The sequence below is a fragment of the Equus quagga genome, chromosome 11 (assembly GCF_021613505.1).
Source record: "Equus quagga isolate Etosha38 chromosome 11, UCLA_HA_Equagga_1.0, whole genome shotgun sequence".
Lineage (NCBI taxonomy): Eukaryota > Metazoa > Chordata > Mammalia > Perissodactyla > Equidae > Equus > Equus quagga.
The window spans coordinates 105,622,521-105,649,482 of record NC_060277.1 but is presented as its reverse complement, the minus strand read 5'-3'; the positions used below and the strand labels follow the sequence as shown (position 1 = coordinate 105,649,482).

The 26,962-nt window shown below is 38.5% G+C and overlaps 1 protein-coding gene and 1 long non-coding RNA gene across 4 annotated transcripts in view; one reads left to right on the top strand and one right to left on the bottom strand.

Moving 5' to 3' along the window:
- KCNJ2 (potassium inwardly rectifying channel subfamily J member 2) overlaps window positions 1–17,562 on the bottom strand; it is a 27,416-nt gene extending 9,854 nt beyond the window's left edge. The window contains exon 1 of one of the 3 annotated variants that reach the window (XM_046675694.1): window positions 17,540–17,562. The gene's annotated coding sequence lies outside the window, so the exon portion shown is untranslated. Of the gene's footprint in view, window positions 1–297; window positions 458–1,143; window positions 4,924–17,539 lie in introns of those variants that run through there. The other 2 variants (XM_046675693.1, XM_046675691.1) reach the window with 2 other exon arrangements.
- On the top strand, window positions 13,379–26,962 carry LOC124246928 (uncharacterized). Its single transcript, XR_006890634.1, has 3 exons — window positions 13,379–13,434; window positions 18,275–18,357; window positions 24,785–26,962. It is a non-coding gene; the product is annotated as an uncharacterized LOC124246928 (long non-coding RNA).

Sequence of the window (26,962 nt, the reverse complement as noted above, 5' to 3'; positions counted from 1 at the left end):
TGGTGCATTGGAAGTTATGAGCACAAACAGATGCTGCAGAGAAATCTGTTTCTATTGCTCAACTGTTCCAAGCATGTCTCAGTATTTTTAGCTCTTGGGGATGTTCTGGTGCGCACACAAACTCTATAGGCATGATCTGGGACTCCGGAGCGTGAGTGAGTGCTACAACAGCGTGACAGCTGGGCACCTCTGGAGCAGCGGGAGAGGGTAGGGTCGGGGACGGCAGCCCGAGTCCATTCCCTAGGACACACAGGCAGCGAGAGAGAAGGAGGGAAGAAAACACACAGCAGCCCTTACCTGTTGCTGGCGCAGGAGCATGGGGACATGGAGTGGAAGTGGGGGGTACAGAGGCATGTAAGATCCAGTAGTTTGTAAAAGCGAGTGAGCCCAAGCAAACCAGAATTCCTAAGACCCAGCTTGCCGGCGCCGGGGAAGGCGGCGCGCTGGCCAGGGCTCTAGTGCGCTCTGCAATATCCTGGGCTCTTTTGAGGCAGTCCACGAGATACCGGCCAGCCTGGCTCCACCCCCGGCCGCTGCCAGCCAATCGCAGGGCGCCTGGCCGCGCAGCCGGCCCCGGGAACGCCGGCGGGGAGGGGAGGATGCTACCGGCCGCTTGCGAGGAGAACCTGCCGCCGCTTCCTCCCCCTCCGCCCTCCAAGCCTGGTCGGGGAGTCCGGCCCCGGCTGGGGAGGAGGAAGCTGCGCCCCAGCTGGGACAGCAGCAGGTGGGAAGCTCTGCAGCCGGGCTTTTGCGGCCGCCTAATTGCAGCCTGGCCTTGGGCAAAGCTTCCTACTCCGCTCGGAGCCCCACACTTCCCTTTCTCTCTCCTCGGTGGCGGCTGTCCTATGCGTGCTCCTCGAAGGGCCTGCGAGGTGCCAATGCCGGGGCGAAACGTTTACAGCTGGGGAGGATTGCATTTCAGCCCGGGCGCGTCTCCCTTTCCCCTCCTTCCCACCCAGAGCTCACGTCCCCCGAATCCCCCGCAGAACCTGCGGTGGCGCGAAGGAGCCGCGAATTAAATGGGGAAAGGGACCGGGACCGGGACCGGCGCGCGGAACCCAGCTGGATTTAGAGGCACACCAGTGTTGCAACTGCACAGCCGCTTGGCTCTTTTCTTCTCCCGACTGTTCGTGAATTACTTACAAAGCGCCTAGACTTCTCTGAACGGTGAACGACTCCTTCCCTCTCGCATTGTCCGCCCTCAATCTCTTTCTCCACCACCGCCCGGCACGCTCTGCTGATCTAAAATCAGAGCAATTACAGAGTAGTGAATTCTCTGGAACAGCAACTCCTACAGCCACTCAGCTCTGCCCTCGCATCAGCGCCTCCCAGCCCTCATTCCCAGCAACCAGGCAAGAGCATGCAGACCCTTTAAAAACCCATGTCGAGTTCAGTGTTAACCCGGTCTGGATCCTGGAACGTTACAGGATTTGTTTGTGTGTGAGTGTGTGTAAATTGAAGAGTAAGTGACAGGTCTCTGAGAACTTTGGTGTCATAATGAAGCTTTGCTGTTAGAGGACATAATATCTTTAGGAGTCTTTTCCTTACACCGAATTCGAAATCCCTGAGTGTGTGTTGAATGTTTATTTTCTCAAGCGACCAAATGCGCCTTTCGTGCAGTTTATTTAAACCTCTAAAAGACCTCCTAGAGTTGCCAAACTACTTCAACAAACTAGCTTGTATTCTGAGCGGCACAGCCTGAGTATGTTTTTGTGCGTAGGAGAGGTGAAACCGACAATTCAAGGAAGGGTCTGCGCCGGTGCACCCTGGTGCCCACCTCCTAGCCTCATACCCACACATGGCCCCTAGGAGGTGCTGGTGAAATATGCTGAGGTTTTGCAGATACGTACTTCGTCCTCCGTTAGCAAGTGTGTCTCTTTCCCTAGCACTGAGCAAGATACTGAAATTACAAGCGTGTGGAATAGGTTGTGGACGACGTGTGACTGCTCTGATAACCAAACGCATTGCTGTTCCATTCCGTTTGTTGAAATTACACAGTACTTCAAGCCCTGTAACCGGTTGTCTTGCCTTTTAAAGGCCCGTGCGTGGGAACAATGCCTCACACAAGGGAGGTCTACGTTAACATTTGTTAAGTCATGTATTGTTTATAAACAGCTTGAATTAACTCAGCAACATAGGTGGATGTATAGGAACCCAGGCTGTAACCCAAAGCTCAAAGAACCTGGAGATAGACAAACTAACGCTATACAGCCAAAGGACAGACGATGAGTAACAGCTCGCTCCACTGCTTCTGAAATGTGTTTCCTCATGGATTTCTGCTAAGAAACAGGCAGGAGAGGTCTAAATAATCCCTTACAACATATTAAGCCTAATTGGAAGGGGGCTATTAATCATTTATATATGTTCTTTTCTTTATTATGATTCAGTCTGTGCACTAGTAGATGGCTAAGAATTTTCCAAACCTTGTAAACTCAGAGAGGCAACACTTTTATTTCCAGGTAACGAGTCTTTTGGAGATCTGTCACTCAGAAAGAGATGCCATTTTTCTGAAATTTGGATTGGAATTGTTTTACTTTACTATTCGACTCCAAATAAACTGAATACAGAAAGTTTCATATGATAGGAAAATCTTTGAAGAAAAGAATACAAAGTTACAAGATTATGATTGGTTGTATAAATTTAGTTCTGGGAGGGGGCAAATAAATATATGTTTGCTAATCTTTACCATCAATATCACTCTCACCTCCCATATGCAGCAAGGCTTATTTCTTCAAGTAGAAAGTTAGAGAAAAGCTGATTATTTTAATAAGCAGCTTCCCAATCTGAATAGAATTTTTATGTTAATTATTTAGCTGATAAGGAAACATGAATGGTTATCTTTTGTAGGTAACGGAAACTTTGTAAATGCATGATAGCATTGATTAACTCCATTGCTTCATCTTATAAAGGGTAAATATAAATGTGCATTTTAACCAGTAAGTGACTTTTCACTGTGTTGCCCCTTAGGAAAATTCTAGTGTTCCGAAGCATTCAGTGCTTGGGTAAATACGCTTTTTGGAGCCCTGAGTGATACAGAGTTCTCTAGTCAGAGTCTGTCTTTTTTGGCTGAATCAGTCCTTATTTAGCAAAAATCCCCATGAATTTTGGACACAAATGCAGTTGGGTGTTGGGATCCATCTGTGGATTAAATTTTTCCAAGGAAATGACAATTATGGTCTTACTGATTCCCTCCACAGCAACCACCTATAGTATTAGAGCCAAATATTAGTCATATTCCAGATCTGCAGTCAGATTATGAATGCTCTTATGACGCAGAAGGTGATTGTTCCACTAGGAGCACAAATCTTTCCCTTGCACTTATATGAAGATCTCCAGCAATTAGATATCTTTTCAGACTTCCATTAACCATGCATGCAGTCCGATTTCACAATGATAAGAGAGAACTCCTGTCATTTGCATCTACTAGGTATTAAGAACCACTTACTAATCTTCACAGTAATAATTAATAGTAATAAGTAATAAATAAATGTCAGATTAACTTGAAATGAAGACAGGGTGGTTTTGCAATCTGCTGCTATGAGGACAAGTCATCTACTAGGGTATTTTAAGGCACTGAATGTAATCTTACCTATTGGAAAACAGCTTTGGCAATTTCACTTACAGCATTGATAAGATGTAATCTTCATATTAAATTCAATAAATGTGTTTGTTGAGCAGCTACTTTGTACTTTAGCTATGTGCTAGGTGATATGGGAGACGTAAGAGCCCTGGGAGAAACAGTTCCTTCCCTCTAAGAACTCACAATCTAATTGAGAAGACAACTATGCACCAGTTAAATCTGATGACAAAATACAGTATGAAGCAGCCTAGGATTAAGTGCTAAAATGGATTCAGCAAAAATTTTTTTTAAAATTCTGGAGAGTTTCTGAGAAGTGGAATGAAATGGAGTAGGATTTATGAGGAAGTCTTTAGGATGGCTACTATATGTAGTTGTGTTGAGGAAGCTGAGAGCCTATGAGCAAACAGGATTGCCTCCTCATTCAGTTTATGTCCTGAAATGCCTATTATGCCCTCAGATCTTTCTATATACATGTAACTTTGTGTATAAATGACATGTTGCTTCTAAGAATGGCGTGTTCTTGCTGCATGCTGCTGCCTACACAGACGTTATTTCCTCTAAAGCAATGGAATTTATTCCACAAGGCTTTATTTGCCATTTGTTAACACTAATAACACAGCAATGATGTTTTAATTGTCTGTCATACCGGGAATGCAGCATATCACATAATGGCTTTTCTAAATAACAGATTTGTTTGGGTGAAAATTATTTTCTCTGATATATTGTATGCATCCTCAAACTCTCTGATTGTCCCTATGGCACTCTACATATTTCTAGTATAGCATATTTGATTCCTCTCATGCAATTACGATTTTTTTCCCTATGTTTGTTTCCACTGACCAATAGTGAGCTTTTTGAAATTCATTACCATGTCTTTTTTATCTTTATATCTTCATTGCCTCGCACGTGGTCTAGTAAATAAGTCGGTCTCAATAAATATCAGTTGAACGATGAAATGAGTGAAAGTAACAGTATTTTTGAGTATAACATGACTTCTGAATAATGACTCAGTATCATTGTAATAATCATAAGCTATGTCATTTTTACCTGAGATGGAATTGGCCTACTAGGGTCCAGTAAGATCACTGTCCTCTACATTAAATGACCCTAGACTAAGTGTATTTGAGTCTCTTGATTGTTTTTCCTCCTTTATCATCAATGACAGGCTTCATTTCTCATTTTTGCTTCTGCTAATGTGCCTTGAATCTAGACTGTCACCATGCTCTATCTAATTTGTTGATTCTAATCTGCACTGGGCTCAGAAATTATGTAACCAAGGTTGTTAAAAAATATATGTAAAGTAAAAGCAAATATGATCTAAAGGGCTTAAAGTGAAGGTACATATATATATATATATTTTTAAAGATTTTATTTTTTTTCCTTTTTCTCCCCAAAGCCCCCCGGTACATAGTTGTATATTCTTAGTTGTGGGTCCTTCTACTTGTGGCATGTGGGACACCACCTCAGCGTGGTTCAATGAGCGGTGCCATGTCCGCGCCCAGGATTTGAATTAACGAAACACTGGGCCGCCTGCAGCGGAGCATGAGAACTTAACCACTCGGCCACGAGGCCGGCCCCCAAATGTATATTTTTGAAATAGAATGAGCAGATGCTAAATTTGGAGTTACCTTGTGTCGGTCAGTTTCCTTTTTGAGTAAAATGTTTCAGAATATGGACTTATGACATCTATTTTAGCTTCTCAGAGCACTTAAACGCTTTAGTCCTTGTATTTGCTGTGTTATGAATAGTTGAGGAAGACCTCTAGGTAAGTGAGGTACCTGTGTGTTTGCAAATATGCATATGTCGCTACATTTATGACAACAAAATTATATATTCATTTATTGAGAAATCATTTGAGTGCTTACTGTGTCTATTAATATGATCTTTATTTTTCCATCAAATATGTTAAGATGAACAGCAGTAAGTGGGATTGTTCTTTAGGAAGCTCACACTTCCAGAGCAGCCAAGTTATTATTTAGTCACTTACTCTTCTGTCGTGCTCGGGAAGACTTCGTTTATCTCATGTGGGTGAGACAATTACACTCTGAAAATCTCATATTCATCTTAGGGCCAGACCCTCCGTTACTATGGTTCTTCACACAGTGATGACAATGGTCCCTAATGTCCCAATGGCACATTAGCTCTCTTAAAGGTAATGAGCCTACAGCCTCGGTTCATCCTCTGTTGACATGCATGGCAGTTCCTTAGGCCAAGTAGCCCTGCTGTAAGATGCATGCAACTTGGCTTTGTTCAGAACTAACAACAACAGAAAGATAACTTCAGACAGCCAAGGTTACTCGCTATTGTCAACATTTAGGGAATATGCCACAAACTACAAAGAAAATGCAAAACATATTTTGAGTAATGTCAACAATATTGTAATGATACTTTTGAAAGAAAGGGTATATACCTGAATATCTAGCTGTGGGGATATGGACCTTAACAGTTTGTGCATGTGGTTTTCAAAGTGTATGAGTATATTTAAGTCTTTTTTTTTTTGGTCAAAACAATACAGGCCCATTGTGGAAAATGTACAAGATAAACATTAAAAATATAGAAGAATGTAGGAAAACATAGAAAATAAAATAAATCCATATTCCCACCATTATGAATACTTTGGTGTATCTCTTTCCCTTTTTCCTATATTTTTGTTTCTATTTTTATATCTTCATGTATATATTTTTTATAATTTTGAGATCAATTTTGTGATTTTTTTGATACATAAGTATCATACCTTTTAGAATTATGTAGCATTTGTCATTCAATTAAAAATCATTTGAAAGCATATATTTTGTTTGCATATATTTTATGTCCATAATACATATGAACCATACTTTAATTAATCATCACCTATCCTTATTCCTTTATATTCATTTTTGTTTTATACTCATAGGAGGATGCATTAACTGTCCTTGTGGATTAATGTTTACATTAATCTTCATCTCTTACTATTTTCTTAGAATAGGTTTCCAAATGTGGAATTACTAGGTCAAAGGGTATGATCTCCTGAAACTTTTTTTTTTAATTGCAGTTCTTTCAAGTAAAATCCCAATGCATTGAATTCCAAGGATGTTCTAAATTATTTGACCTTTACACTGGTTACACGTGGCACAGTGGGGAGAGCCTGGGCTTTGGGTCAGCCTGATCGTGTTTGCAAGATTGATCAAACTAGCTAGTGAAAGAGTGTTATAGGGATTAGAAATAATATATATAAAATGCCTGACACACAGTGATCACTTAGATAATGGGAGTTATTTACGTTACCACTGCTGCTACTACTACTAATGAGTAAAATGATACGATTAATAAATAAAGTAACTTAGTTGAGGGAATAAGATATTTTAAAGAGATATTTCTATGTGATGTCTTTAAATAACATAGCAATCTAGTGCAGTGCCTAAGTGCTAAAATCATAAATGAAGAGGTAAATATCCAAGGAGTTTGGGAACACAGTGTAGCTATATCTGGAAATATAGGTGGCCTTAGACAAAGGTTGGAAAGTAAATTTTCCAATTGATGGTCAGCATTTGAATAAATTGCTGAATAAAGGGATATTAGGGTTGAACGTTAAATTGGGGCCAGATTTTAGACCCTTAAGACAAGCATGAGGAGTTGACACTTTATTCTTTAGACAGGGAGGGATTTACAGATGAGTGAGTAGAAGAATAAGAGATGTAAGCAGGTCTGTTGGAACGTTAATCTAACTGTCATTTCTTTATCCATTGCCTCTGGCTGTGGCTGTACCATGTGATCTTTTCTTCTGTTTTATTCTTCCTGTGATTTCCAAAATCCCAATTTTAATTTGTAAGAAAATAGAGATATAGAAATTATGTTCCAAGAAAGCTCCTCATGTGAGTGGAAGCTGTACATATGGATTCTAAGCCTGCTGATTTCAAATCTAGTGTTTCTCCCTCCATTTTCTGCAGAATATAACTTTTCATAGCATCTCTGTGCAGACAAATCTAGAAATCATAGAATGTGACCTATATTTTTCACACTTACTAATTCCTCCCAAATTATTTGTACCCTGACTATAGTATATAAAGTGTGGCTTTTTACTCCTTATGCAAGAGCTAATTCCAAATATTTGGCTCAATTTTTGTGCTTCTCTGTGGGAGAGTTTCTTCCTTTTTAAAAATAAATTTAATCAGTATCTGAGGATTTCAATGAATCTTTTCCTCCTTCATTGACGAGTTTGCATTCTGCAGGCATATATCCTCAATTGATATTTAATCCAGGCTTTCGATAAATTTATGTTTTAATATTCAAAGCCCTTGTATATAAGTTACAAATAAAACTTGTATTACAACCATGCAAAAATAAAATGCTGCACCCTACTGCCACCAATAACATTAATGACTAAGGATAGAACAAATAACATTAATATCATTAAATGATTATTAAAAGAAAACCCAAGTTATGTCATTACTCATTTCATAGGTGCTTATGTAGATAGTTTAATGTACTAAGTAGGATGAAATTCAGACATTTCTTCTCCTGCATTTGGATTTGAACTACATACAGTATGTTTCAAATGTTAAAGAAATTCAAATGAATTATCACTGTGAACAAGTGTTTTAGAAAATTGTTTCTGTGGTTAGCAATAGAGAAACTCTAAACTTATAACACAGACTTAAATTCTGTTGCCAGTGTTTCAGCTTCTGATCTTCATATCAGCAAAGAGGATCTCATTTCAAAACTTGTATTTATACCAAAATCTATTCTTTTATATGGTTTGCATAACTGAGTCACCAAGTTTTGGCAGGGCAGGAACTGACATTATAAATAATGCTTTTTTGTAACCTGACTGTCATTTCCCTGCAGGTAAACTGGAGTACGTGAAGACTCATACTGTATCTGTTAAGTCAACTTGGGGGAAAAAATGAATTAGGAGAGCCAGTTTTCCTGTTTACTGAGATTAAACCTCTTACGCGTGTTAACACATGCAATAGTGCTTTCAAAAACAAATCCTTGAAAAATAATGATATATTTCCCTCTTGGGCAAAGTCAAACCCTAAAGCCATTGCTCTTAATGTCTCTTATTTTTATATAAAAATGTTGTGCCTCAGTACACGATTAAATGAAGGAAGGAATGTACTTAATAAATTAGTCGGCAGAAAGCAAATTCAAAGTATGTATAAATATGCAGACACACATACACACACACAGAGTTATATCTGTTGACCTAATAATGATGACACATCTGAAAAGCTCATAAGAGGTTGAAGATGGCTAAATTTTGATTTGTAGTTACTTAGTTCTACAGAAGAGCTATAGCCAGCTTTGAGACTCCATTTCTCAGTAACTGGCATTCATGATTCTGATTTTATGGTGTTCAGAGTTCAGTTATATTTTACAACTTGCAATTTAAAAAAAATCATCTACTCACCCATTTCACACATATTTCTTATGCATTTAAATATGAAAAATTCAAAGTAGGTAGTGGCAACTCTCTCAGTACTTTCCAAAAATAGAGTAATCTATCAAGATCCAAGGCTAAATAGCTTCAATAGTTCCATAGAACACTAGCTAAGTACACATCACATAAGCAGTTCTCTTAGAGTAGCAGACAATTAAAATGTTATTTTTATTTCCTTGTAGAGTTTCTCTGAACATCTACCTGACCAAAGCATCATTTAGCACAAAAGACTTAGTCACCAATGCCATATCCATAGTTTCAAAATCCAGACAGAATAATGGAAATTTATGCGTCTCCTTAATCCAGGGCTCAAAATGAATCAGTGCCCTTCCCTAAGTGAATTAAGCACAGAAATCAGTTCCCTCCTCTCTACGTTCTGTCTTCTTTCCTCATGCACTGCTTGCCTTGGTTCATTTTTCTTCTCCATGGTCCACATATTGTTTCAAATCCTACAAAAAGGGGATTGGAACCCAAACATAGCCAGTGATCCAGGCAGAGTGCTCAGAACTATATGACTACCATAAGCATTTGGTTCATCTCTAGAAATGTAGCTCAGGATCTGCTTGATTCCAGCTCCACAGGCTCCATTGAAAAGCATAACCTCTCAAAGCCACATGTGGGAAAAGCACCAAGCACACTTAATAATAAAAAACTAACCCATACCCTGCAGGTGAGACAATCCAGTCAGCACAAAAAAAAAAAAAAAAAGAAAAAATTGAAATTATTTCTCCATAAGTGAAAGCATTCTCTGTGAATTGACTTACAGGCCATGACATAAAACCAAAGAAAAGGAGGAAAGAATAGAAAAAAAGAAAGAACTCTAGGCACCCACAGATGTTCTGTTCTTTCTCTTGTCTCCTGAAACCTCTTCGGAGTCTCCATCGGAAGGCAGCCTGATCTGCAGCCCATTGCAAGCAACATGGGACCTGGAGATCTCTCTTACAAACGGTTTCACCCCTAACTCCACTGAAGACCCCCTCAGACCAAGAAAAATTTTTCTCACGAGAGAGTTTGAGAGAGTCTATGAATTCATGCTCGAAGTGAATTTCATAATTTCCTCTCTGTACAAATCCCAGGGTATTTATTTCTCTTACGTAATTTCCAGGGAGTCCGTTCCATGACCCCACTTCTATTCTGTTGGTCTACTGAGGGACCTTACCGTCAAACAGTTACCCTTGGTGAGAACATACCCGAGGACTGATATATGACTGCAAAGGAACTTAACAATTCCTGGAAGGAAAAGGGTTAAGAGCCAGTAAAAACAGCATAAATTTACACATGACCTAGTATGATTGCACTTTTATTCTCTTCCTTGCAAGGAACAACAACAATGGCAACCTCCAAAACTTACACTTCTGGTCTCAAAAGCCTTCTCCCGAAAGGAGATATTTTCACCCACTAAAGATGATCTCAACAACTTTCTGGTTAGAAAGGATCTCTAGACAGAGACATGTACTTGCTGGCGAGTTTTCTTTCAAAAGAACCTAAAAGGTTCATTACATCATGGAAAAATCATCTCAACTATTGGGCTGAAGGGAGCAGCTTGTGTGAATGGTTTGTGATGGCTTGATTCTGGCTGACAAGTTCTAGAATTATAACTGCTTTGTCCCAATCCTAACTTGCTAGGAAGGGAGATGGCTTGAATAGCCAGAGGACTTGGCTTCAAAAAGAATTATGAGCAGATAAAAGCCACTGCAGTGGTTTAAGCAAAAAAAAGAACTGGCCCTGAGGAGAAATAGAGAACATGCTTTCCTTTTCCTTTATAGATGGGATCAAATGCTCCAAAGAGTGAATGAGAAAGATGCCTCAGTCCTCTGTCCTAACCCTGCAGTGGAGGCTTCCCTAGATGAGCAAGGTAGCTCATTGCAAACTGAGCTCTCAGGAGGGGAATCACATGGCCCAGTAGAAAGCAGACAGAGCTGGGCTGCAGCCACTGAGAGGTAGGAGACCCTTTCTCCAACTCAGATTCCTTAACAGCCCAATAGTCCTCGTTTCCCTTTCTCCTCGAGGAATTTTCCATCAGTTGAGAGCAAGGACATCAGTTATCATACTGATGGGAGATATTGCACTTTCACCCTTGGCCACGGATGCATCTGGGTGGCTGTGTATTTGCCTGCAAAGCCTACTAATGCTAGAGTGGTGTGCAGCAGCTGGCCCGGCCATGTCCTGCCAATGTCGCTCTGTTCTCTTCCTTCTTTCTCCTCCTTCTTCCTGCTATCTACACGCAAATTCCTCAAGGAGAATCTCTATGATGCTTCCTGGCAACAGAGCTCAAATATCTAGATTAGCAGACATCTAGAAGAGCTGGTCTTGGGAACTTTTGAATACTAATGATCGTATTAGAAGTACTGATGAAGAGTGGAATTAAAATGGAAAAGGTAGCAACTCAGGAAAACATAAAAACAATATTTAGAGATAGCATGGTTAGGAGATTTTTCTTTAGAAATCTATTCTTCAAAGAACTCAGTCCTTTATGTGGAGTAACTTTCCTGGCACCAGATGTGGCCAAGTCTGAAATGAGTTCTCCCAAACAGATCCCTTCTTTTGTTCATGAAAAACAATATAGGATTGAGCGTTTTTGATGGAAAAGCGTCTGCACGAGAAAATGACCCAGAACAGAGATATATGCTGCATGGGTGAACATCCTTATAAGACTTACAGACTTATAAGACTTATAGAAAATAAAACCTTTTTCTGAAAACTGGGCCTTTCTGATATTTTAAATCAAGGTCATTATATTTTCCATGATCCTGCAGCTGGGGTCTGCAAACCACAGCCCCCAGGCCAAATGTGGCTGACCATATAGAAAGTCCATAAGCTAAGAATGTTTTCACATTTTTAAATGGTATTGAAAAAAAAATTTAAGAAATAGTAATATTGTGACACTGAATAGTTTATAAAATTTTATAAAATTCAAATTTCTATATTCGTAAGTAATGCTTTATTAGCACACAGCAATGCTCATTTACTTACAGGTTGTCTCTGACTGTTTTTGGAAGAGTTGAGTGGTTGAGACAGAGACCATGTGTGGCCCACAAAACCTAAAATATTTACTAGCTGGCCCTTTACAGAAAAAGTTTGCTTACCGCTGGCCCAGAATAACGCTATGGAGCATAAGGCCGAATTGAGTAAGAAGGGTGTGAATGTTATGGCTCATCTCTGATTCTAGTCAGCTGAATAAACTTAATTGTAGGATTTATTTAACTGTTGGTGCCTCCTTGTTAAAGTGGAGATAAAATGCTCATAGATTTATTTTAGGATTAACTCCATAGTGCTTATAAAATATGTATTTAAACAATATTTTCTGTTCAAACTAATTATAGTTGACATATTTTGATCAAATTCACCTACATGTTAAAATTAAGTGGCTTCCAAGTGGGTTCATAAAATAGAATTAAGGTTACTATTCATATCTATCCTTAAAAATCAAGGAATGTCGAAACATTCTATGGAGATTGATTTTTGAAAATCTATAGCTAGGCTGTTTCAAGCTTGCTTGTTTCAAGATCCCCATAGAGGGATCTGAGAGTCTGTTGAACTCTCAGGCAAGTATTTCACTTTGGGTTGCTTCAACTCAACAAGTCTTGAGTTTGATCTCATTAGCAATCGTTAAATGTTGCCTTTAAGAGTGTTTAGTGATTGGAAGACAACAGAGAAAACAACAAATAATTGAATAGATTGGAGTTTTTTGCAACAAAAAAATTATTTCTTGAAAAGTGTTTAAGAATTTCTTTTAATTTTGAATGCAGACTATATCATATAACGCCATTTCTTTGAGAAAAAAATTTATCTGTTTGTATCAACTTCTGTATCTGCACCTCCTTCTGTAATTGTCTTCAGTGCTAGGATTAGGGTGTGGTAAGTAAAGCACTGAGCACCTCAAGTGTGAACTTTAAGAGGCACTAAAAACCCTCCAGTAATCAAGATAAGTAATAGTTCAATGCACTATTTTTTTAAATAATAAATAATGCAAAATAACCCATAATAAACAAAATATGTCATCATGGTGTGTGTGTGTGTGTGTGTGTGTGTGTGTGTCTGTATCTTGTGTAGAAACATCTGGAGGTAGGTACTCCACAGAAGGTATGGTGGTGGCCCCATGGCATTTTTGATGGATCTGGCTCTCATGTCTCAGCTCTAGTATCATATATATATTATATAACCTCATATATATATAATATAATATATAACTTAAAAACAATGACCTAGTTAGTGTGATTATAATTTATTTTTATTTTCTTATGTTTGTTTTTTGGCATTTTCTTATTTTTCTCTAAATATCCATTTCATAATATAAAGAACAAAACCTAATACACTATATAATTTTAAGACTACAAAGAAGATATTCCTTTTTTATTAAAAGTTTGTCTTCTTTATTAAGGCCAAGATGCAATTATGATCTTTCATTTGCTGAGGTGGCTACAAAGAACACTGGGTAAGTGCTCTTCCAGTGCACGTAGACTTTGCAATCTTGTTTCTCTATTCATTAGAGGAAAAAAATATTTTATCTGTCTAGAAACACAACTAAATCATTCATATAATAGCTTGTTCTTCAGCTGTTAAATGAGTGAATGCAGAAATAGTTCTAAATCAACATAAGTTCACTGGTGGAAGAGGCTAAGGGAAATTCCCTCACTGGGTTTAATTAGAAAAAACAAAAAGTAGAAAGCACATTTTCACCATAATTGAGTGTGCAGTTTTTACCACGGTGCCCATAGAGGGCAAATCCTGGTAAATTTCCTCTAGAAACCAAAGTAGAAAATCATCAAAGATTTGTTCCTGCTAGAAATTTCTAAGAATTACTAGAAGTTTGGTCTTTTCTCCTTGAGCCCCGTTAGATGTGCCTATAAACCTAATTTAATCCTATTCTGTAAGAGTTAAGTTGTCTGTTTGTTTTAATATCAAAATCTCAGTATTACACAAATGGAGCTCTTAGACCTGCTCATTTGAATATTCTTTTTTTTTTTTAAAGATTGGCACCTGAGCTAACAACTGTTGCCAATCTTCTTTTTTTTTTTTCCTGCTTTTTCTCCCCAAATCCTCCAGTACATAGTTGTATATCTTAGCTGTGGGTCCTTCTAGTTGTGGCATGTGGGATGCCACCTCAACATGGCCTAACGAGCCGTGCCATGTCTGAGCTCAGGATCCAAACCCTGGGCCGCCAAAGCAGAGCACACAGACTTAACCACTCGGCCACGGGGCCGGCCCCGTTGAATACTTTCTTTAAGAGGAAGAGAATTGAGAGCACATCCCATCGTTAACTCTCTCTTGCCCCTGGTTTGTCGTTGCGTTATTATACTATGAAACGCTAAACCCACAGACAGACCCTGTAAATCAGATTCTAACGTGAAAATATTGATTTTCAGTGAGCTTATTACTGATAGATTTGTCACCTGACATTAATTTTTTCTTAACACAATTAGGTGGTAGCATAATGGTTGTGCTTCCAGAGAGAACAGTTAGCCATTCAAATCACGTGACATATGTGGGTAGAAATTTCAGAATTGCCTCTGGGAGTCAAGTAAAGAGAACTACAACAGAGAGGGAAAAATCAAATACGAACATGGATGGGATTTAAACAGTAATAAATTATTACATTTCATGAGAAATTGTAGGAAGAAAATTCATCAAACACTAAAAAGAAATAAAGCCAGCCCATTCGTTTCAATGGAATTTTGAATGTCAGAGTCTACTCTAATGACATGGAAATGATGATATTAATTACCTCAAACAATATAGGATTCTCCCAAGTCCTTTATGTTTAGCATTACAAATTTTATTTTAGAAACAGATTTTAGTGATCTTCGGAGCTAAATATTCATCATAAATCCATGGACAAATCAATTCTCTTCTCTTGTCCTGTTTTTTATTCTGCAAACATAGAAGAGAGAGTTGAACAAGATCTCCCTTAAGATTCTTTCCAGATTTATTTTTCTGTGATCTCTTTGGCCAAACTAAAATGGCAGGTTTACCTTATGCTTTATTGACCCTCTTGACAATTTGATCTACTAGAAATAAAATTGTTAGAATCAATTTTCAAAACTCCTGCATGAATGTAAGTCCTTTGACAGTCATATAATTTAAATGATTATGATATGAACACAGTTAAATATGAATTATTTCCTTAGTGCTCCATGACCTGAGTGGTTTCAGTTGTATGACATGACTATATGTCTTTTCTGTTTGTTTTTGCCCAGTTACTTTAATCTGATGCTCTCTGAAGGTTGATATAAGGGTATTGTTACCAGTATTGCCATTATTATCATCATTATCATTTTAGTTTTCAGTTCAGAGGATGCTGAGCTAAAGACAACTACTTTCTTTCTTCATGGCCAACACTGCATATGAGTCTAAAAACAAAGATGTTCTGTCTTTTCAACATAATGTTCTTTCAGGATTGTGGATTTCCTTTATACAGGCTTCTGGAGAACTAAGTAAACATCCAGCAGCTATCATTGAAAATAATCAAAAAATAAGATAGTGCATTTGATACTTTCAAGAGTGTTTCCTTTGTAAATATTTGTTAATAAGCATACAAACAAGTTTTCTAAGCTCTCTCTTGTTTATCTGTTATGATAGTCAATAAAAATCAACGATTTACTGTAGGTATCTGATAAGGAGCAACTTTACTATAAATTAAATGTAAACACATCTCTCATTCAAATATTACAATTGAATTTACAATGACAACCACGAAATATACATTAAATTAGAGTTTTGTTTATATCATAAATCATAATATGCCATATATCATATATGTGAATACTTTTAAGAATGTACACTGACTATTTTTTATTAAACAATACAGTAATGCATGCCCGAGTATACACCCAAACACAGCTTTACAAATACTTAATTTCTATACTGAAAAACCCATTAGCACACTTGAATCCATCAGTCACACTTGAATCCATCTCTCTCTCTCTCTCTTTACACTTTCAATAAGTGAACTTCTCTAGTTTTTATGTTATGATAGATTGATTGAAAATAGCCCTATTGGATTTTAGCATTAATTAACTGGATACATTGTAACAAAAAATTTTAAAGGCATGAAAAGTAAATTTAAAAATAAAATTTAAAAAGACTTTCTTCTAAAAGGATCGAAGACTATATCCCAAACCAAAGCAGCACCACATCCATTAAGGTCTGTCCCCTCTTCCTCCCAAAAAAGTGGAAACACAAAGGATCCATTGGGGAGGAAATCATAGCAGGGGAGGGTATATAGATGAGATGGGACTAGCTTTAACCAGTCCAGTTTTGATATTATACACAGATTGACATTATACACAAATGTGTAAGAATAAAAATCAAATCTATGGATGGGAAAAAATAAGTTAAACTATCATGAGAACAAACAACTGTTTGATTGAAATTTTTGTTTCTCAGTTGATTGCGATTTAGCTCCAGCATCAACCCACAGTAGCCAAGTGGCCACTGTTCCAGAACAATGTCAGTTTAAAACAGATTCATGGTTCTTTTGCTCATGCACTCAGCACTTAGTAGCCCTTTTATTATGCTTTCATATGATATACTAAAAAGCTTATGAAACAGTATCTAGACCCATGGCCTAGGAGAGAGTCCTGACAAACTTGACACATTTCCCTCAACACTTGGTTGTATTGTATGACCAAATAGAGAAAACGATGGAAATCCGTCACGTTGTGAAGAGTCATAGGTTTTTTCTCTTTGGCCTACTTATGTAGTAAGATGTTCTTGAGCCAAAATGGTGATCTGGTCATTTATTTCTAGATTCTCACAATTAATGTTTCAAGAGCAGATTAAATTAGTTATCTCTTTTTATTGAATTGTGTGTGCATGTGCTGCTCACAAAAATGAAATGTGTTCATTTGAAAAGCCGAATTTTTGTTAGCTGGTAAATTCCTGGGAACTAAACTTTATGACAAATGTTATAGATGAAGAAAGACACACAGCCATGCTGGCAGCTGTTACTTTAAATGTAGGATCACAAACTTCAAAGGGGACTTTGGGACTGCCTGGCCATCCTGTTATAATTCTCTAGTTCATTCACACTCCTGGTCTCTGAGATGAGTCTGCGAATCTTTTCTATCTTCGCTCGAACCTCTAATACCCTTCACTCTCATCTGATTCCTTTGCTTCTCATTACACTGAAAAAATGGAAGCAGAGACAAGAAAACCTCTTCAACTTTCAGTCACCTCCATCCCAACATGAAATCCACCTCTACATCTCTACCTACTGTAAATGCTGTTTTCCCTCCCAGGTCTGTGGCTATGTCATCCCTCCCTCCACTCATAGACTAGATGCCATCCCTTCTCTTCTATTCAAGGACTCTACTTCTTTAATTATCCCCTCTCTCCTACATCGTCTATTTTTTCCTCTCTATGGGATCATTCCCATCTGTTCATAAACATGTTGAACTACCTCCCACGAACAAAAGAAAGAAAAATACAAAGAAAGAAATAAAAAAAGGAAAACTTCCCTTGACCCTATATCTCCCTCCAGCTTTTACTTCATTTATCTTCTCCCCTTTGTATCAAAATTTTTCAAAAATTGTCCTTACTTTCTCACCTGTTCTTCTCCATTGAATCTCCTTGAGTCAGGCATTGACCTTGGGCACCCTTTCCAAAGTCTCTGATGCTGAGTCCCAGGGTCAATCTCTTCTCTCATGTGTGATCTGTAAGCAGCATCCAGTGGTCAGTCACTTTGAGGGTCACTTTTCTTACTCGGCTGTTAAGCAACCACTCTTCACTCATACCTCACTGACTGTGCCTTCTTATCTTCCTCTAATGAGTTTCCTGTTTGTCTCAACCTCCTGATGTTGCAGTGCCCATGGTTCCCCTATCTACATTCAGTTCCTGGGAGATCTTGTGCAAGCCTATACTTTTAAATACATATCTATGCAGAGGGCTTCCAAATTTACATCCCCAGGTCTGATCTTCTCCCACAACTCCAAACTCACATATACAACTTCTTACTGTTTGTTCCCACTTGGTATCTAATAAGTATTTAAAACACACCCTGGCCAAAATCTAACTCCTAATTTTTGCTACTCCTAAGACTCTCAAAATTGTTTCTTCTTTAGGGCCTTTCCACAGGCTTGGTATCTACATGGCTTACTTTCCTATTCTAGGTTTCTGAGTAAATATTACCTCAACTGAGAGGCCTTCCTGACCACCTACCTAAAATGGCACCCATCACTTTCTGCATGGGTATATTCCTTTGTTTTTCATACCACTTAACTGTTCCTGGCATTAACTTATGTATTTGTTTCTTTATTTTCTGTCTCTCCTGTTAGATCATAAGTTCCAAGAGGGCAATATCCTTTTTCTGTTTAATTCATCACTGCCTTCACAATGTCTATGAATGACCAGACGCAAGGTAGGTGCTCAATACATGAATGCATGAATTAAGTAATTTTAGAAAAATTGAGTGCCGTGACTGAAAATTCATTTCACTGACTGCCTTAATTCTAATCCTGGAAAATAAATAGATAGATAGATAGATAGATAGATAGATAGATAGATAGATAGTTAGATAGATAGATAAGGAAGGAAGAAAGGAAAGCAGGAAGGAAGGAGTGAGGGAGGGAGGGAGGGAGGGAAGGGAGGAAGGAAGGAAGAAAGGAAGTGAGGAAGGAAGGAAGAGTAGTGAAAAATTAAAACCATGGTTTAGAATGAGAACTGTTTTTCATTGCAACAATCTCTGGGTAAGGATGTACAAGTAGAAGATATTGATTCATGGATAGGTTCTGCTACTTACGTGAATTTAGGGAAGATGTTTTCTGATTCTTAGCATTTCATTGATAAAGTGGTTAGAAGAGGTATGTGGGAGATTTTTCTGTTTTAAAATTCTGTGAACTATTTCTCTAACTTATGGCGACATCGTACCTCTAAATGAGGCAGTATTGGAACATCTCGTGAGGACAGGGATTTTGAATATTCAGAATGGGTACTTTCTTTAGACAATAAAAATAAAGACAAACACCATGTATTGGCCATTAACTCTGTGCTCAGTATTGTCTTAAGTACTTTTGCATGCAATGTGTCATTTAATTGTCACAATAATTTTATGATGTGAGTACTTTCACCCTCATTTAACAAATAAGGAAACAGGCTTAGCATCTTGGGTAGTTCGCCCAAACGCACACCACTAGCAATCCACAGAGCTAGGATTCAAGTGCAGATCCGTCGAACTCCTAGATTTCTGTCTAAATTAAATTAGAGAGTGTAACAAAGCAAAACACAGAGAAACAGAGAAAGAGACAGAGAGACTAAGAGAGAGAGAATGAGAACAAGAGACAGAAAGATAAAGAAGGTGCTGGCCCTTTGGCCAAGTGGTTGAGTTCATGTGCAGCTCAGGGTTTCGCCGGTTTAGATCCTGGACACAGATCTAGCACTGCTCATGAAGCCATGCTGAGGCGACATCCCACATAGCACCACCAAAAGGACCTACAACTAGAATATACAACTATGTACTGGGAGGCTTTGGGGAGAAAAAGGGGGAAAAAAAGAAAACAATACTAGTATGGCAATACATCTATGAGAATTTATTAAATTCTCTCTCTTCCTTGTTCTCTACACACATACATTACTTATGATGAGAGAATTGTTGGAACTTCATTTTTTCCTAATACTTTCATCCTTGATAAAAACCATAGCCTTGATCAAACAAGCAATGATAATATAAAACAGTGGCCATTAAATTTCTGAATTTGTTACAAGATATATTATTTAGTCTCTAGCAGCCAGTACTCCATGGAAAGATGGCCAATCCTATCTTTCTCTGCTCTTCACATCTGGAAGCTGACATAAGTGGAGTTTAGAAAACAAAAAAGTCCTTTAGATAAATATCACAAACTCTTTGAAATTTATAAAAATTATGAGATTATAATACACATATTTACAAAGAAAATCTTTACTCATGTTATTAAAATTGTGTTCATTATGCTGTTTTTATATATGCATTGATGTGATTATTCTAACACAATATTGGTAATTGATACGTAAATTCTGGCTGCTTTTTCGTACTATAAATAGATTGCTGAATTATTTATTAGATTCTCAATGGAAACAATCCAGACTTCTATGTCTATATTTGTAGATCGAGAATGGTAACCTAAATGAACTCCAATTTCATCTTCTAAATATATAATCCACGTTGAGGTGGCAGAGGGAAAATTTAGTGTGTGAAATCCATACTTAGATCAATTCCATTTGTTGCTTTTCAGTGTATGCTATTTTCTGACTTGAGTGGTGCCCATCATATTTTGTTTATAGGCAATATTGGCAACATGCTTCCCAAGTTCTTCTTCCAAATAATATCCCATAGCAGTTGGGTAAGGGGTGGGGGGGTTGGGGGGGATAAAAACTTAATGGATTTACTTCATGGGAAAAACATGTGTTCTTTTGTGACCACAAGGTGGCACAATGGTGACCAATAATACTCAACCTCCTAATAGAACTGCAATTACCAGAGGCTTTTACATAATTGCTATTATTAATACTGTTATTATTATCGTTATGATATTTCAAAACACCAACACATCACCTTAGCCTTTGGTGAAAAGATACAGTGCTTTTATTCATGTTTTTGTCTTCTTTTGTCTGCCTACAAAATCATTACTATTTTGCTTTCCCCTGGTGCCCAATTCCAGAAAGGACAATTAGGTGTGCAGATGCTTCATTTCATTTATCATCCAAAGCTTTCAAATAAAGAGTAATAACTTAGATAATAAGTTACATTTCTGGAGAAGCATAAACAAACTTTATATTGCTTGATGGATCTGACATTGCTCTCAATTAAAAGTTTGAGTCATAAGAAGAAAAGAAGTCATTCTGGAAACTGGTTTTACAGTAAGGTGCAGATTTGTTATTTACAAGTTGCTATTTCTTAGATGTTGGGAAGAACACCCAGAGTATTCCAATGTGATCTTCATTTATTTTATGATTGTTTGGTATTGAGGTTAGTCATCTCTCCTCATGCTCAGGGAACTAGGAGACCACTGGTGTCTGGGAATCTAGGTGCTGCAACCATAGTCAGTTATACTTATCAGGAGGATATGAAAGAGCAGCCACTTTTTCCCAAATTGTAATGAAACACAGGCTGGCCAGCTACAGTTGTTCATGTCATTCACTGCACAAGTTACCAATCTGAAGATGCACCTCTTAATAATAACACAAAGGATTGGTAGCACCCTTGACTGAGCGCTTTTCCCCAACTCCCATAGATTAAGCATTCTGGCATTTCACAAAATTTAATAGCGTATTTGACGCCCTCTGTTAGTTTGTCATAAATTTAGATTGCCCTTATCAGAATCTCAGTGCTCTACTTTAGTTACTACATTTTTTCTGCCACTACTTGCTTCCTGCCATTGTAATTGCAAAAGCAATATTTCGTTTTTGTAAAAAATCAGACGTGTTGACTTTAAGTGCCTTAAATTTTGCTGTTTAAAATAGGTCCAATTTTAGAAAAGGACAGTAACATTAGATCTGAAAACTAAAGCCACCAAATACTACTATTGTAACTGAATTGTCGATTTATTATCATGGGAAGTGTAAAATGTACATCACAGTCAGTTGTACATGACAGAAGGATTTAAAAAGAAGCAGAAAGTAGCGTGAAATTAGAACTTCCCTGTTAAATTCAGACAGCACAGCAAGCATGAGAACAGGAAAGATTGCAGTAAATTATATATGCTAATAAAAAAAACATAAAAAGCCAACAAGGAACAAAAAAAGAATCAGGGCTAGGAGTCAAGTGAGGCAAAATCATCACATTTTTGGCTGCAGGGAATCATGAAGTAATTTAAAGCAACACTCATGCCATAAGTGTTTGGAAACTGTCAACCAGAGAGGGTAAGTAAGTCCCCCAAGTCCCACAGCTCATTCGTGGCAGTGCTAGGACTAAAATCAATTCCTCTTGGGAGCAGGACGAGAATACGTTCAGCAAACTGACCTCCGACATCAAGACAAAAGCCTGATATTTAGAAAGAAGCAATTTTGTGATAATTAGTAGATCACTGTTATCCTACAACTAATAATGCTTTTGCTGTCAAATTCCTTTGAAATATGCTACTATTACTGATATATATGAAGGAAAACAGGAAATATTAGTTTATTGAGCAACTCCTATATGCCAGATAGTTATGTGTATATGTGTGTGTATACATGCGTGTGTGTGTGAGTATCCTGATGTACTCTTCACAATTAGCCCACAAGGTACACACTATTATTTCCATTTATATTCATGAAGAAACTGAGGCTCAGGGACAATTAGGAAATTGCCCAAGTTCACACAGCTTGCAAGGGGACACGTGGAATTTGAACCCACTTCTGTCTGACTAAGTCCGTGATCCTCCTACCATCATATGTCATACATCAGAGAAAAAGAAGAATTTTTATTCCTCCATCCCAGACAAGGTCAACAACACACTTCTTTTCTGGCACATGCAGTGTGGCTCTGAGTCTTCTGGGTGGTTTGCAGATCCTCGGGGCCCAGCAGCACATCACAGGCCAGCAAGTTGTTCCAGGTTCAATTAGCAGCAGCTTGTTTGGGTGGCATTGGGTCATTTTTGGGCCATGAGCCTGTTCCTCCCAGGACCCCTTTAATTTGCTGGAACGTGTTGAGAAATTTGAATATTATGCAAGGTATTGTGATATAAAGTAGTTAAATGCTTTTTGAAACAGCTTAAATGTGATGCCCAGTAGGTAGTTTTCACAGCGGGGAGTATCCTGTATGATATGTAGTCTGACTTTTCCTTGGTTTGGTACTATTCACTAAACCTTCTGTGTATCTGAGTAGAACAATATTTTTGTTCTCAAAGCACCATTTTACTGAATCCTGATGCCTCACACAACGGAGAGGAAATTGTGTTTACATAATCCAAAGTGGTTTTGGTAAGACAGTACACAAATCATTTACATTTGGTTGGGAATAATTTATATTCCTTCTACCAAATAATCGCTGCTTTTAATTATTTTTTCTTTTTCTTTCTTTTTTGGCTTAGTCAATGTTGAAAGTTAAGGAATGTAAATTAATTGATGAAATTAATTGATGAAAAGAGATGAAGAGTTTACTGCTGGCCGTGATAATAGCTGGTGATTTATTAGCACTCATTATATGCCAAGTACTGTTCTAAGCAGTTTAAAAATATTATTTCATTTAATCCTTACAACAACTGTGAGGTGAAGACTATTATTTTCCTCACTTCACAGTTGAGAAAACTGGGGCACAGAGAGATTAACTAAATTGCCCAAAGTCACACAGGAAGCAAATAGTAGAAACAGGATCCAAAGCCAGGCAGTTCGATCCTTAAGACTGTACTCTTAATCACAGCTTAAAACTGAAAGAAAAACAATAGATAAGGGAACTAGGAATTGGAAATGCCAACGAAGTTGCTCTAGGCTGCACAATAAATAAGATAAACACCTGTTGTCAGCCCATGGCTACATGACTCTCAGGTGGGGCTCCTTTCTTGTAGGTCCTTCCTCAAAAATGGTCCACGTCAATTTAACGGTCCATTACTGGAAGAAAAACCTCACTACTCAATGTGTTTGCTTATTCCCTAAGGCTGGCCCTGCCAGAGGACTCGATGTTCCTGCTTCCAAGGTGACAGGCTTGGAGTGGCCCTCTGTGCATTAGCATTGCCCTGAAAAGGGGAGAAACTTTTTTAAAAAATTCAATCATTTTTGTTTACATTTTGAAGGAGATTATCCTCATTCATCATTGCTCTTGCCAGCTGTTTCTCACATTTCTTTTTCCTTCCCCACACTCCAACCTCTTTAAATAATTCATAACCAATTAACAGTTCAGTTCAGACGCACTTCTAGAAAATAACAGGCTTCTATTTAACAAAGGGTCTTGAAAGGATCGCCTTCCCCTTTTAGTGATTACAGAATAAAAATATCTCCAGCTCGGGCAGCAATAAGGACTGCTTACTGCCTTTGGTGATTCAAAAGGGCCCTGGCCGTTGGTAGTTGGGCTTTCTTCCTCTGCTGTCCCTCCATGGCTGTGTCTCTTTGGGCAGACAACTTCTCCAAGTTGGAGGTTCTCTCATATGTAAAATGGAATCTGATTAAATGAGTCAAGGTCCTCTCGATGTCCTAAAAACCTTTGGTTCTGGAATTGGCAGCTGGCCGGGGCTATTCTGTCTTTACCCTGGCCCCGGAGGCTAGCCTCCCTTCCCCAGGCAAACTGATGTCAGATAGAATCAACAGGCAGCACAATACATAATTGATTCCTAACATGTGCTTCTAATTCAAATAAAGAGCCTTTAACCACAGTTTGTAGCACATGTGACTGAAGTATTTTATGTGGAAATTTGAAGGTTTCTGATAACTTTCTGTAAAGAACTTTTCACAGGGACTAAACCTCTTGGGACTCTTTCTTTCTCAAGTTCAAGTTACTTAGCTAGTGATTAAGGATGTTTTATAGGCCCCTGTGGTAAGTGATAGCATGGAGAAAAAGCATGCTTTGGCTATGTAATTTAGCAAGACTTAATCTATCTGTTTGGGTTTTCATCCACTGGGCTTGCTGAAAACTTCAAATGAGTAACCTGTTTCTCTGCAGCCCGTGGCGGCTCCAAAGTTTCCATCGAGAGCCCGAGTTCAGTGATTACCCAGCTCAGGTTGCCTGCTTTATTCAGAAGGTGCTCACTCTGAGTCCAGCTGCTTTTTTGTGGGATGACAGATAGACTCAAGATCCAGGATTCTTTTACTTTGCAGTATTTATAAAACAGAATAAATCAACGAGACCAATGGCAAAAGGCAATAGTTCATTTATTTTATTGTAAAATTTTTCCTGCTAGGTACTCAGCAACTAAGAGTCTATTCAGCTTTGAAATATTTAGCCCTGAAGACTTAAGTCTCCAAACTCTGCACAAGAGATCTCAAACCACAGGCATGGATATTCCCGAGGAAAGGAGCATGGGATGACATGATGAGGCAAGATGCTGCTTGCCCCCAGCCAAATCTCATGACCCAACCACACAGTCTAAGAGGTTCGTGTTAAGTTGCTTTAGTAAACTAAGAACAGTGAAAGAAGAAATTGCAAATTCACTTGGATGTAAGGTTTTTCTTACTGAAGAAAAGCTCAAAGGCTATGCAGACCAGTGATGATTTCCCGGCAACATTATGATTTCACCTCTTCAGGAAAATGCCCCTGTGAGGAGGCCTTGCTTTCTCTCTGACCACCGATGGATCTGAACTGAGTCTCAGTTACTAGCTTCCATTTTCAAAGACCTCATATCTAGAAGAATCTTTGCAGAGAATTTGTCAAGTGCCTCCCTGTCCTTAATTGGTCTGTTGTGTTATCCCTACTTGCACGCTAGTGTCCAAAGTTATTCTTTCCAGAGTGTGGGTCACAATGCTCCTTTAAAGACAGAAGTGAGAGAGACAGGTCACACCAAATTTAGAACTGAGGCAGAGCCCTGTGATTTAGAGAGTACCAAGGGTGTGTAGGGGTGGTTTCTAGAAGTCCAAAGGTGAAGCTCACCTTAAAAAAACACAGGGCCTTGCAGGACATTCAGAACAGAAGAATCAATGCTTGTAATGAGTAGAATGAATAGAATATTCTAAACTGAGTAGAATTTGGCGCCCAGTCATTGAAATGGAAGTGGTCTGTAGAACCCACTTTGCACATATCCTGGCCAACTCAGAAGTAATAAAATGCAAATATTTAAAGTAAGGATCTAGGTTTCTTGGTGTACTATTAGAGTCCACTTGAATAAATTGATGCAGTTTGCTCTCCCTGGGGTCTGAAACACAGTACAGGGCAGATCTTCCTCGATTTACGATGAGATTACACCCGGATAAACCCTCAGAAATTGAAAATAATTTAAGTTGAAAATGCACTTAACACACCTAACCAAGTGAACATCCTATCTTAGCCTAGCTGACCTTAAACGTGCTCAGAACACTTAGATGAGCCTACAGTTGGGCAAAATCATCTAACACAAAGCCTGTTTTATAATAAAGCCTGTTTTATAATAAAGTGGTGACTATCTCGTGTAATTTATCAAATGCTGTACTGAAAGTGAAAAATAGAACGGTTGGAGGGGTACAGAGTGGTTGTAAGCATATAAGTGTTTACCCTCGTAATCACGTGGTGACTGGGAGCTGAGGCTGCCACTGCCCAGCGCCAGAGAGAGGGTCATACAGCATATCGCCAGCCCAGGAAAAGATCAAAATTCAAAATTCCAAGTTTGGTTTCTACTGAATGCATTGCTTTCGTACCATGATAAAGTTGAACCATCCTAAGTTGGGGCTGTCTGTATTAGCAGAGTTTTGCATTTTTGCCCAAGCTGTACGGTGCTGGCTTGCCTGAGTCTCCATGGATTTCAGGTCACTAGGCTTAGTCAAAGTCCCATTAAAATATAGAATGTAATTCTGCGTGAGGGAAGGAAGAAGATAAAGGGCAGCCTGACAGCACGCCTAGTCAATCCTCTTATCAAGGTCACACAGCTATCAGTGTCTCAGAGGGATTTCCAGGCCAAAAGTAATTCTTTTGTGTTTGTTTTACAATAATAGCGGCATTTCCTCAACTCCCCAGTTTCCACAGAGACCAACTCCATCAAATGTCGTGTACAAGTACAAGTAGGACCCACCTTGTCCTCACTTTTTCCTGACCAGCCTTTTTCTCCTGGATAATGCCCTCTAGATAGATCGCTCACTATGTCAGTCGGAAATCATAATTTATTTTCACTCATGCAGAAGAAGTCTGGAGACATGCAATTAAGACTTGCACTCTTTCCTACTTTTCTAGTTTTCCTTGGAAGGGGTGTCCTTGATTCTCATTCTCACAAGATGGCTGTAGGAACTTCAACTACCAAGTTTAAGGTCTGGGTAAGGAGAAGAATGAAGACAGGGAGTAAAAGGATATATGACAGCTAAGGCAGCCCCAAGAGAAGAACTTTCTTTTTTTTTCCTTGCTTTCCTTCTGGTTGTTTTTTTTTTTTTTTTTTGAGGAAGATTAGCCCTGAGCTAAC